Source organism: Anomalospiza imberbis, chromosome W (genome assembly GCF_031753505.1).
Source record: "Anomalospiza imberbis isolate Cuckoo-Finch-1a 21T00152 chromosome W, ASM3175350v1, whole genome shotgun sequence".
Classification (NCBI taxonomy): Eukaryota; Metazoa; Chordata; class Aves; order Passeriformes; family Viduidae; genus Anomalospiza; species Anomalospiza imberbis.
Window position 1 is genome coordinate 4,397,901 of NC_089720.1, and position 14,037 is coordinate 4,411,937.

At 34.5% G+C, this 14,037-nt stretch overlaps 1 pseudogene; it reads right to left on the minus strand.

Moving 5' to 3' along the window:
• Positions 1-448: 448 nt before the first annotated feature.
• Positions 449-14,037, minus strand: part of LOC137464324 (polyadenylate-binding protein-interacting protein 1-like) — a 29,862-nt pseudogene continuing 16,273 nt past the window's right edge.

Genomic DNA, 14,037 nt, shown 5'->3' on the forward strand with positions numbered 1-14,037 from the left:
ATAGTTTTTGCTTGTAAACGTTGAAAATAAGCTTACCTGAACCAAAGGTCTTGAAATAACCTGATTTCCAAAACACTGTTTTTTCACATATCAACATGTAACATGTTTATTCTAGGAGAGTCCAGACTTCATATATATGTGTTTTGGAAGAGGAAGGAAAAGGAAAACGAAAACCAAAACTCCCCACAAAAATAATCCTTCACAAACCACTTATCACGATTTCATGATTGTGATCTACAGAAAAAAACCCAAAAAAGTAATTGATCATGTGCTCTTTAGTCAGAAAAAAAATTAAATACCATATCTTGTATATTGCAAAAAGGATATGTCCTAGTGTATACTAAACCAAGCAAGCAATTAAATTAAAATTGATTTATTTTTCCTCTTCACCCCCCCCAAAGGTAATCCTATGGGACAGCTCCCCATTACATTTTAATTTCCATTATGATACTTTTAAAATCAATTTTATTGCAGCCAAACATTGTTCATATACCTGTCCATAAAATAAATTGTGATATATACACAACACTAAGTTACAGAGCATAAGTTTACAACTTTTGGAAGATTCTGTTTAACAAAATGGAAATTGAGTAACTTGAGTACTTGAAGAAAGTGAACTTCCTTATTTTGTTACAAATGTTTTTTGCTTCCCTGTACTCTAACCAGACCTAAACTGGTTTAATAAACTAACGTTACTGTGTAACATCTCACTGTTTTCTCTTATGTTTTGATTCTAGACAGAATTTTTCATATGCTTCTTCAATTTCTGGATCCATCTTGTTATCAAGATCATTAAAATACCTAAAAAAAACCAAAAACAAACCCCCCCACCAAAACTGTTATGTTTATGTACAGATTTTCAGAAACAGTAAATAGGTGAAATATTTTACATAAACGTTAAGGATAAAACAGAGCTTATGGGCCCTAGGAAAAAGCATCATAGATATGTACAAATTACTACAGTGTTTGTCACCATTTAGGTCATCTTAGGCTGTCCACAGGTTAAAAGACAGAAATATTTCCAAGATGACAGAAAAATGCAATAATGTAATACAAGCTTTCAAAAATGTAATAACACATTTGCACAGATGCATTTACAAAAATATTATTAGCATCATATTAGCAAAATTTTAGTTGGTTAACATCCCAGTTCAAATACTGTGTCAACTCTCTTGGTTGCACACTAGTCAGAAAAATATATTTATATAGAAAACCTGTATTCCTATTTGTTGATATATGAAAGAAGGTGACCTTACTTCATCTCCCTTTTTTATCTGCATTATATTACCTTCTATTACATGTTAACCAGTCTTTTGGAAAATATCTGTCTTATTTAAGTCACAGAAAAGACTGTATCCCATCAATGATAATCAGTATTGTGCAGAGCGGAGACTAACAGTTTCAAAAAAATCAAGATTGGAAGTGATAGGGATCGCTTAACAGCTTTTTTTTCTCCTCACAGTTACTGAGAAGTAACTTGAGTGTTCCCTGTTTTCTCTAGGTCCAACTGGAGTTTTCATCACCATAAACTAGGACAACAGAGTTGTAGCTGGAACACGATAGTGTATATAATTCTAAACAGCCTTAAAAGAAATCAGCAGCTATTGACTCTCATAAAGGGTGCATTAGTTTCAGGTGCACAGTTTATTACCTTCTGTGATTTAGTCCCAAACAAGGGAATCAGCATGCACATTAAAGCAGATAACATATTTATTTTGTTTGTTCTTCCTTTCCTGTAGAAGTGTAGACTTGAGAAGAAACTCAAGAACCCTTCTCCCTGATGTCAGTCATGAGAAATAGATGATAGAGGATCAGGATAGATTTGTCTATGCTTTTCTTAAGCCTTCAAAGAAGGTTCCACAGTCACCTTGCATGAAGATTGACTCAGTCTTTCATATGCCACTTTTCAGATTTGCTGTGTTTAACTGCTGTCTGTATTAATTTTGCATTTAAGTTGTTCTAAACACAACAGTTAACAAGGGTAGTTTTTTCCACAATATGATCTTGTTGATTTCTGATGACATCACTAATTTATATTCCAAAGTTCCTGTAACTCCCCTCAGCTAATTACCATCTAAAAGTTTTCTAATTTACTAACAAAAACAATGATCCAGACCAGCACTCTTATCATACAAACACAACACTGAAAATGCTTTTGAGTATCAAATGATGATCTAAAAGTCCTCCTTCAACCAGTACAGAGTTCAGAGCAATTTATTTTAGACTTTCTTTCACAGATTTCCTATCAAATTCTTATAAATTGGTGTCAGAAGGTGAGACTATATTCCCATCTACTGCTTCCCCTTTGGCCATTAATTGAGGGAATACTACTTATCCTGAAGAGAAAACCTTAACAACCTTCTCCTTTTGAAAAACACTGAAAATTTTGTAATTATCTCTAGCTAGAATGAATTAAGGTTGTCTCACTACCAACACCTGAAGGTATGATGCATCATTTTGCTTGCAAATTTTTTTCTAAAATGCAGACAAGAGTATGTTTGCACATGGGCAAAAATATATGAATTTAATTGCCCTACTCAGTTGGATAAATATAAACTGTTTCAAACTTGTGTGATTACAAACCAACTTACATCTGAACAAACACATAATTTCCATTGTAAAACTAAATAATATTAATTATTAATTTCTTTTTTACAAGATTGGATTCCTAAATTTGCAGTAAAAATAACTAGTGTTAAAAAAAAACCCAAAACCACCCCACAACAACTATCACTCAAAAAGAAAACATACTGATCTCCAGGTCCTGATAAAGCCACACCATTTTCTTCATAATCTGGAAACAAATCCTCTCTTTCAAGCAGTTCTTGGTATTTTTCTTGGTAATCTGCCATAGTAAAAAATAGACCCAGTAATATATTAGTCCTCTAAATTAATGTACATCTATACAGTTTAAAAATAGCCTATTTAATGACGCCATAAATGGCATGAAACATTATCGAAAAAACTCCTACTACAGTGTTTTCTCAGGACATCAAATTCCAAGAATGATAACTACTTTCCCAAAGAAACAAAGGTAGTCACAGTTGTCTTTACCTCAAATGATGTTGTGCCATGTTGTGTTCAGATTATAGGAAACAAAGAAACAAATCCTTTTGCTACTAACAATGGACAAACAAAAGAGCTGTGGAAACCAAGTGCTGAGGACTATGGCACAAATTCTTCTGAACTATATGAACTCAACTGCACATTCTCCATTTCAAACATTTACCTTCTTTTAACACGGAATAAGGCATGTGTTACACAAAGCCAGGAGTTCAGCTACAGTTTTGTCTGTTAAGTTGTATGAGTTTCAAATATTTTAAGAACAACTTTTTATGTGCTTCAACAGGGCATAATTGCAACTTTTTAAAGATTGAGAAAACAGGGGACATACCCGGATCTGCTGTAGTGAAAGGAATGCCATCAGAAGTGTAAAATGTTGGTTCATTCTAAGAATAGAGTTATACAGTAAGTTATATGAGTTCAGAGACAGATGTTTGTAGCTTTTAGCAATATGATTGTCTATGAATCAAATTCATATTAAACTAAGGAACTGAAATACCAGTACATTCTTACCATAAAATAGTTAGGGTCATTTTCAGGAGTAGCTTTTGTATGTGGAGAAGTTTCATGAACTCTACCCCAGTAACTTGATCATAGTTCCACTACTTTCAGAAGCATATGTTTCACATCTCTGAAAAAACAAAAGCAGCACAAAGTTAGAATGATTTGTGCAAAACAATAATTCGGCTAATGGCTGGCAAATGGGGGAGGGGAAAGACTTAAACCAGACAAACAGAAAACAAACAGAAAGCAAACATATACAACCATCTCATTAAGTGGAACATTAATCTCTAGTAAAAGATAAAAAACAGAACAAAACCAAAATGGAAAGAAACACTCCCCCCACAATTGCTACATGAAAGTGACCAACATACCTTACTTTTTGTAAATGAAAGTTTTTAAGGAAATATTTTGGACATGGCCATTATTCTTGAAGATTTTTAAGATGTTCTGTTTAATATAAAAGCAAAACACTGCAAACAAATTTATCTTCTCACCTGTTACAGTTTGCATCCAACACATTTTCAATTCTCTGAATAGTTTCCTCCATATCATTATTTCCTTTTTCTTTCCAGGCATCTTCTAAAACTGAGCCTGTAAACTAAAGACAAGGTATTAGGTTTTGTTGGGGATTTTTTTGCTTAGTATTTTTTTCTCTTTTAAAGTGAATTATAAAAGTTTAAGAAACTGTCAACAGAAGTTTCTTTAGCAATCCACAGCATTTAGATGCATTATGTGACTACCTATTGAAGGTTCCAATCTTCAACATCTTTTTGTTGAACGGCTTAATGACCACATAAATAGTTCATTTTAGACTACAGACAGTATGGTAACTATGTCCAATGTTGCCTAGAATTTCACAGCCACTTCCCTCATTTCAGTCTTGAAATGTGATTTTGAAACAACTCTTCAGTGATTTAATTACACTGCGAAACAGTCACATTACAACAAAATATGTTTTTTAATATTGCAGTGATTTCTTGTAAAAAAGTGTTACATTTCATCATCTTTCTGAGATTGTGTATCAGTGGGACATGGACCATACTATTACTTGTGTCACATCGACACAAAAATATTACAACATTCTGAATCCTGCTGAAAGGACTAAAAGCATTTGTCAGATCTTAATTGCTTTAAATACATGCTATGAAAAAAGAGACCATATTTTTGCAGATGATGCCACAGACTTGCCTGATAATAACAATAGGCTAGTTAGCTTTAGAAAGACTTCAGTCAACATACCTAGAATCAGATATGCCACAGAATTTCACCTGGGTATGTGTAAAGAGGAGCCAAGAATTATCTGACCAAGCCAACTTGAGTTTTAATACATAAAATCTGTGAGACTGAAACTGTTGCTGAGAGAGTGTTAGCAGCAGACAGTCTAGAACTGCTATGGATGAAAGCTTTTTCTGTTAAGAACAGGTACTTAATTCATTGTCCAATAACTGTACACTAGGAGATAATATTTAAACTACAAAAAATTAATTTTCCTACTATGGTCAAACTTAACAGCAGTTCCTAATCTACTCAGCATAAATACTACATGATCTAAAAATGCTTGGAAAGGTGTCTGATGATACAAAGGAATAAAATGCAAAGATAAAAGCAAGCACTTGTTTCACATTCCCAGTTTTCTGCTGCGGTCCTGCATTGATCCTAGGTAATTAGATAACAACTCTAAGACAGTTTAATTAAAAATAAATATACCACAAAGCAAATAAGTGAAAAGCCCGTATCTACCACTATATTAAATGGAAAGGACAACAGGAGACATCTATTGCTTCAGTAGTGAATCTAGTGTTTGATGAGGTAGCCCAGTCTGGCTACAGATACACTTCAACATTTGTAGATACTTGGAGCTTCCTTCTTCATTCAGGACTATGATGACATATTAAAAAAAAAAAAAAAACAATCTTTTTCTTATTTAAAACTACTGTCTCACCTTGAGCAGTTTCACTGCACACATCAAATTATTATCCATAGGGTTAGAGAAGAGCACATTTAGTAATTCCTGAAGGCCTTCTTGAAGAATTTCTGCTCGTGTGACCTGTCCCTTTGTTCCTTTAATCTGCAAAATATATTTTAAAAAACCAAAACCCAACTACAGTTAAAAGACTTAAGTTTTAGAAATTAATTTAGTCACATTTTCTCTCTCGGATGCTGTATGATTTGGTTTGTGATTAACATAGTTGAGCTCTTCAGCTGAAAGAACATGTCAAATACCGTAACTATTTCTAGAATACAGAGTAGTATCCTTGCAATTCTGACATATACATAACAATGCTTGCCTAGCATTTTTTCATTGCTAATAAATTGCTAAGAAAAGCTGCAAAATGCCTGGCAAGTGATCCACATCATCCCAAATTCTCAGAATCCCATGCTCTTTTCCCATCCCACCTTATGCATTCTCTGCAGCTGTAGAGTACCTTACTTCTAGAAGGCATTCTTTATATATTTTAAAATTAGAAAAAAATGCTTTTAAAATAAATGTTACTCCAAACTGGGCAGCTTCCCCTTCCCCAAATCCTTTGGAAAGCTTCCTTTTTACTTCTAGTAAGTTAAAATTAGATTTCAAGGCCCACTTATGAATAAAAATGGAAGTGTCAGAGTTTTCTTTCCTCATGCCAGCAGAACATTTTTGTAGTGTCTGCTTAAATCAAACCTTTGAAATAATTCAGTGAAAAATATATTTTAAGGACACTACAGTAGTCCGTGAACTTACTGAACTCACGGGTATAAGAGTCAAAGAACTTTTATGTGTACATACATTTTTTTGTACATATCAGAAACAAAAAAAACTGATCTAAGTACAAAATTTCATGCTTCATGCATAAGCCAAGGACTCAACCTTCAGAAGAAATATCTTTCAAGGTCTGCATTTTTATTGTTCATTTTGAAGATTTCCATGCCTTCCTCAAGCATTTGAAAATAGCTCCTATTAGTGGCTGAATACTGAATTACAGGGGTAATTGATACCTATCTGCTTCTGCTAGGTTGTAACATTTTCTATGTTGTTTAAGTGTAGTAATCTGGTGGGTTTACCAGACAAAAACAAATACCAAAAAGTTCATTCCAAAGGTGATTTATGGCTGGTTCTTTTTAGGTATTCTTCCACCGTTTTTTAAATCTTTATATATTTCTCTTGTGATGATCTTGTCCTTTTTCGTTTATCTCTTTCTTGGACACACATTATAATTAAACCGTTCTTAAGTTCTTTTACTTTATTCCCTTTTCCCTTTAAAAAAACAAACTCAAAAAACTCACACCTTAAATGATATTCCATTTTAGTGTTTACTTAAACACAACAAAAATTAATGAATATGAATGACATAGAACTTTCTTCTTACCTCTAGGTTAAGGTAAAGTTCAGCTAAGAACAACACAAAGGAATGAAATTGTTTTTGAGCAGTCTCATCTCCTTTGGCAGCTTCATCTCTGTTTTCATACTCTGTTTGGCACCTGAAAACATTAAAGCAAAAATCATATAGTCTATAGACAAACCAACATATGCAGCATGCTACTTATTTAGTAGAATGCTAAGAACTTATTCACTGCATTAGAACTATTAAATGCTGAATAGTAGGAAGTTTGATTTGTGAAGTGTTGGGGAAGATGAAATAGGAAAACCTTATAAATATGATTGCCTGGCAAAAGATTTGGAAAATACAGACATTGAGATGAGAACTAGATTTGAAATAGCAAACCTTGACTACTGAATAACTAGAAAACAATAGTATAGCCAAGCTGAAAGCAATCCCCCTTTCTGATTAAACAATGCCCTTTACCTGCGGATAGGTCCAAGGGTCAAATGGAATGCTCTGTCTCACCCCCCAATGTATGGTTCATCCCACACCTGTGACCCTCCCCTGAAGTATCAGGTATCTGTGACCCCATTGGCCCAAGTCCTGTTCCAGCCCACCTTGAAGCCCCGAGGTGTGCCCGAGGGACCGGATGCTCTCTTGGACCTTCCTCTCTTGGACCCTCACCTGGAACCCTTGCTCCCTCTCTCTCTCTCTCTCTCCCTCTCCCCCTGGGCCTGCCACAAGTTGCGCCTGGCAACTCCAAGCAGGGCCTTTCCCCCTTTTAATAAACCATATTTTCTAAGACCTGACTTCAGAGATCTGTCATCCATCCAAACCGTCCTGGAGATCCGCGCTCGTTACAGTGAAGGAAGTGAGAGGACTTCACAAAGAATGCAGATTTTTGTTCTTCTAGGTGAGCACTGAGGTATCTGAGAAAGCAAAACGAAATAGGGAAAAGTACAACATGTAAAAATTAAAAGACAGCTACACAGTTTATATATTAGAATATGGGTCCAGGAAGTTGAACATGGGCAGACAAACAACAACAGAAATAAAATAGGTGTATTCTGAAAGATGTTTTCCCCCTTTCAGGGTGCTGCCCACATTGTTTTAGATGCCTTTACATTTATTTGATAAATTCTTTATCCTACCATTTTAAGTGACAGAAGCAAAATTTAGATATAAATGCAGTTAGGATTAAGATAACATCACAATGAGGTAATTTTTTAGTATTCAACAACTGTGTTCTTTTATCATGCATTTACTCCTAAACATAGGTGGACTAAGTGAAACTTTTAAAGTAAGAATCAAATCTGGAGCTTAGGAAGACAGAAGTCCTTAAAGAAAAAGAGTGATTTCTAAAGAATTCCAAATTATTAAAGTCTACTATTCCTTCAAGTGTCATACAGTAAGATTTAAAAGGAAATACATCCATTTAAAACATGTTGCATTTTTGTCAACTGTGAAGTCTAATCATTACTAAACCTTAATCCCCCAAATTCTGTAGTAAGTGAAAATTGAAGAAATTTATCCTTTGTGATTTTATGCATCATAGGTGTAAAGTCAGTGAGCAAACCAACAACTTTTCACAGCAACTTCAGCCAGAAAAGTAATTAAAGAAAAAACACAATGAAATAAGCCCTGGCGAGAGTCAAAGGACAAAGAGTACATATACATGCATTTAGTACACATTTAAAGTTGACTACTGGGGCAGGCACATTTGTCTCTCTCTTAGGATTTTTTTTATAGAGGAGCACAGAGAAGAAAGAGAAAACAATTTCTATTTCTGCTCCTTGTTTTTCCCATGTGGAATGTGTTTGGAGAATTGTTTACCTGGGATGATTGCTTGATTGGATTCTGGTGAGGATTGTTTGAGCCTGATGCCCAATCAAATCCACCTGTGTCTAGACTCTCACAAGAGGGTCACGAATTGTGCTTGAGTTAGATATGGTAGTTAGAAAAAGTAGGTATGTAGTTTTAGTATCTCCTTTAAATAGTATATTAATGTATTGTAGTATAGTTATAATAAAGAAATCATTCAACCTTCTGAACTAGAGTCAAACGTCATAAATTTCTTCCCACTGGGTTCACCTGCATTTACAATAGACTACCTTTTGAATTTACCCTATAACTTGGTATCAGTACAATATAGTCAACTTAAAGGAGCCTACAGAACTTGGAGTCCTATTTTCATATTAAAAATATATGTTAGATATCTAGTATGTACCTATGCTTTAATAATCCTCAATCTAAATTTCTATTTTAAATATGCACACTATGTTAAGAGTTACATACAGAAAAGGAAGACAACCTGAGAAAGCAACAGGCTTAAAATGACACACTGATACTGACCTTTGAAGTAACAACTGCCGAAAGCTCCCACTTTGTGTACTAATGGTTAGATTATGAGATAGTTACATAATCGTGCTCCCATGTAGGAAAAATTTGGGACAGATGTGGCCTTCCAAAATAAAAGTGGAAAAATAAATTATTCATAGCAGTCATGATTAGGTTATCAGGAAATATCTTTAAGAGATTTTTGAAAATGTCTTTTATAACAGTTGACTAGACAATTGCAGAACAGAAGATTAATAATTACTATTTCTCATGTTAATTTTTCTCTCATAAACACTTTGCTATATGCATTTCAGCACTTTGAAGTTCATTATATTGATTTTGTGGCTTTAAGAAAATAACCAGCATTGTGCCATTTGTTCTCAATTCTACTTCTCCATTGTGACCTACACCAAAGAGTATCAGAAAGTGACTTTCAAACTGTTAATAAAAAAAACAACCACCAAAAAACCAAAACAAACCCAAGAGTAGACATTAAGACTTTTTTTAAGGACCAAACAGTGTGTTAAAATAAATATATCACCTTCATTCAGTCTAAGAGCTATTTATCCCAGATTTTTATTTTTGGCAATAAGGAATGCTCAGGGAAAGAGTACAAGAACGTGGTAAATAAAGATAAATACTTTCTCCTGTACATGCTCCAGCAAACTTCTGATTCAGATATTAAAACTATATCATTACAGTTAATAGTTCTTGAAAAGTCATTTTTTCTAAAACAAGTCCTGTTACTTTGAATATTTATACTTTTACAATCTAAAAACAGGTGGTGGCAATGAAATTCCACAACATAAGTTATACACTGTCTGAAAAATATTTTGCTTTGAAACTGATACTTGAAAATTCCAAGAGGTGGTAAAAGTAATTTGGAATCCATTAGTGTTTACATTCAACCTCTCTTAGAACTTAAAGTAGAACATTTCCTTATTTTGGCAATTTATTACTGCTCATTTGTTTTGAGCTCTCTTCTAACAAGACTTGAATTTGATATCATTTCTCAGATATAGCTTCAGTGAGAAGAGGCTCTGGTCTAAGTAATTTTGTCAGCTCTGCCTAAACCCCCCCCCCCCCCCCCCCATGGATACTAAGAATTCATTAAACTTTTCCTTTGGCTTTATCATCTTCGAACATTCCTTTTACATCTATCAGTGCTATAAATGTGTTTGCATGCTTCTGCTTCTAACATGTTTGAAAAAGCATCTTGCCATTATCATGTCAATGTATTATAGCTACTTACCTTCTACAGTCAGAGGAAAATATGCACTAAACATAATTGTACTATGTGCATTACACTGCTGGAAAGAACTGAGATATCTTTGAAAGATACAACAAATTTAAGTAACTAAGAAATTCAAATCAACTTTAGTTTCCAGTAAGAGGCATATTAAATAGCTAATGAGCTTTTTGGTGCTTTAGTCCAATCAGTTGCTTGGACTTGAAGAGGTGGCCCCCTTTTTATAAGGCAAAATATGTCACTTAAATTACACTTCTCTTTCCTAAGGGAAAAAAAAAACAAACCCAAAACCAACCTTAACCAAAAAAAAAAAAAAGCCACAAAACCAAAAAAACCCCAAACCACCATAAAACACACAAAACAAACCAACAAAATCCCACCAAAACAAACCACCACACAGTCAAAACAAAAAACTACTTCAAACATCATCTGTATTTTTTTTAACCATTAGCTTCCCAATCAGTTGGTCTGTATTTTTGGTTGCATCAAATACTGAAACAATGCCATTTGGGGTATTCTGACCTGGCATAGCACACAGAGACTAAATAAATAAATAAATAAATCTCATAGTTTACTAACCACTCATTATAGTACAGTAATGTCTTTGCTGAATTATTGTTGCTTTGTAATCCCAGTTTATCTCCAACTCCAAAAAAGTCAAAATCTAAGCATGAAGGCTAGCCTACCAATACCTATCTTGAGAAATTTTACTTGCTGTAACAGCAACAGTACACCATACTAACTACACAATAGTCAAGACTTCTTAAGTTATGAAGTCAGAGTGTTCAACTTTTGGAAAACAAGATAACTGGCGCTTCACTCTGCCAAGACATAAATGGATTAGGAAGAACAGAGGGAAGTATATAATTAAGTCTTACAGACAGGCTAAGATACCTGATACCCAGATGAAGGGAAGATTGTACAGGATTTTGGTTTCTTTTATTTTAGCCTTTTTTCCTTCACAAACCATCTGTAGATCTGCTCAAACATCACTGATGGCAGATGCTTATAAACACACTTCAGCATATTTAAATGAAGTTTTGAGATAAACCAGGACAAGTAAAAACAAATACTTGAGCAGAGGTTCAAGACAGAAGAATAAGCATAGTTGACTCACACTCAAACACTGTCATATCCTGACATACAATGAAGCTGAAATCATGTGCTTTTGGATACTAGGACAGCATTTTGCACTGAGATAAGTTTTATTTTTCAGAAAAACTGTTATCTTTCAGACTGGTAACACTCAATGCTTCTCAGTTAAGGAAGGCACATCTAACCCTAACCCATTGGACTTGTTTTAAATAGGGGGAGAGAAAAAGAGGCAGCATTAAAATACTTATCCTAAACAAGAGTCAATTTATTAAACATATATGAAGATTCTTCAAATAAAGTTATATGGAATATTTTCATATTTTATTAATTTTTCTCCATGTGTTCAAATAAAGGATGGAAAAATTATGCTGCCAAACACAGCACAAGTAATCTTAATGTATAACTAAACTGTTCTTAATTAAATGTGTATCAATTCTGTATTATAGTAAGAAACATAAGACTCTACAGTTCTTAAGACTCTACACAATACATGACAATCACGTAGGTTCTACATACCCCAGATTATTTCACAGTAAAAAAATCTGCAAGTATCTGCACTTAGAAGGTGCATAAAGTTTACATTCTTCAATGTAGAATTTGAAAGCAACTCAGGATAATGGGAGATACCTAATGTAATAAATAGCAAGCAGAAGTGTCTTCATTTTCTGCAGCAAGCCCAGAAGACAGTAGCAGCAGCTCATTTGCTAAACAACACAGGTTAAGCTGGTTTTTCCAATAGCTCCCCCAATTAGTACAGAGTTCAGCTCAAGGTCTCTGTCCTTGTTTCCATGACCATCAATGGGACTAGACCGAGGTACCAGCAGACTAGCTTTCCTTTTTTCTAATTATGATGTTCTGAAATAGTTATAATACCAAATGAAGAACAAAGCCTGTCAGTAAAAAAGAGTATTTCCCAAAGTAGGTATCATTTTTTTAAAATACAAAAGAACAAAAAATATCTATTATGAAGAATATTTTTGTAGGATAGAATAAAAATGTACAACTGACAGTCCCTGCTATGTAAATCCAGCAATTCAAATATAGCTTCTTTAATGAGCTGCTGTAATTTCAACTCTAGTATGTGATCTGAGAGATTCAAATACACAACAAAGGAAACAGAGTAAATTAGGGAAATTTATCAATCAGCCAAGTATATCTCACTTGAGCTATCATTACAGTTTATTGAGAAAAATCTTTCGCTATACATTTCAGTCTAAAAAGAAAAATTCATACCACTAAAATACTATGTAGGCACAATGATACAACAAATAATACTAGCATGCATATCTTGCATACTAGGTAACAGAGGCATAACATCCATGTTAAGACAGAAAACACAGGCTACCTGTTGATATACGAGTTCAACAAGTTCTTGCAAAGTCTCATCCGCAGTGACCCAGCCATTCACTGTTTCAGCAAAATGCTCTATTTCAGTTTCAAAACAACCTGGTTGCTCAGCGAGGTGATTTAGAAAGTCTTGTACATATTCTGCCAAAGTCAGCCATCATATTCATCTTCAAAGGAAGAATCCTATAGCAGTGAAAGAATACACCAGCTATTTAAAATAAACCTTAAATAGTCACACTTACTATCTCCAGAAGTAACCAGAGCCCTTAGTCTTGAGTAATTCCTGATGCTCTGCATACTTGATAGTGATCTTTATTACACATTTCACTTAAACATTTTTAGCAAATATAGACCTCTGCATCAAAAAGCTCCAGTAGTCAAGAACTAAGTAACATGTTTTTATAGAGTTTAAGGTCTCCCAGCAAAACACATAAAAAGACATATTAAAAAGAAATTAGTTTGCCAAGTTGACTGTAAGATTAACTAACAAACTAACACTAAGTATACCTCCTAAGAATAAAATTACCAAACTGAGGCTCAACACCCTTTCCTGATGCACACACAAACTTTGCTACAGCTATATGAACTGTAGAAGAAAAAATAATTGGAAATTGGAAACAAAATATTTTGAGCTTACCTAGAGTACAAAAGTGGTCCAAAATATTCAGGAGGGGGAGAAATTACAGAAATACAATACAGTATAATGTTCCCATGTATAAAATACAGGCAGGAAATAATGCATACTTTATCAATGTTTATGCTCCTGCTGATGGAACAGAAAGCCGCCCTACTGGGTTTGTGTGGCCAGGTTTTGGTAGCGGGGGGAACTGCAGAGGTAGCTTCTGTAAGAAGCTGCTGGAAGCTTCTCCCATGTCTGGCAGAGCCAACACCAGCCGGCTCCAAGATGGACTTGCCACTAGCCAAGCCTGAGTCAATCAGAGATGGCAGTGATGCCTCAGGGATAACATAGTTAAGAAAAAAAGTTATTGCGCAGATGTAATTGGGACCAGAGGAGAGTGAAGTGAGAATATGTGAGAGGAACAACTCTGCAGACTCTAAGGTCAGTGCAGAAGGAGGGGCAGGAGGTGCTCCAGGCACTGGAGCTGAGATTCCCCTGCAGCCTGTGGTGAAAACCATGGT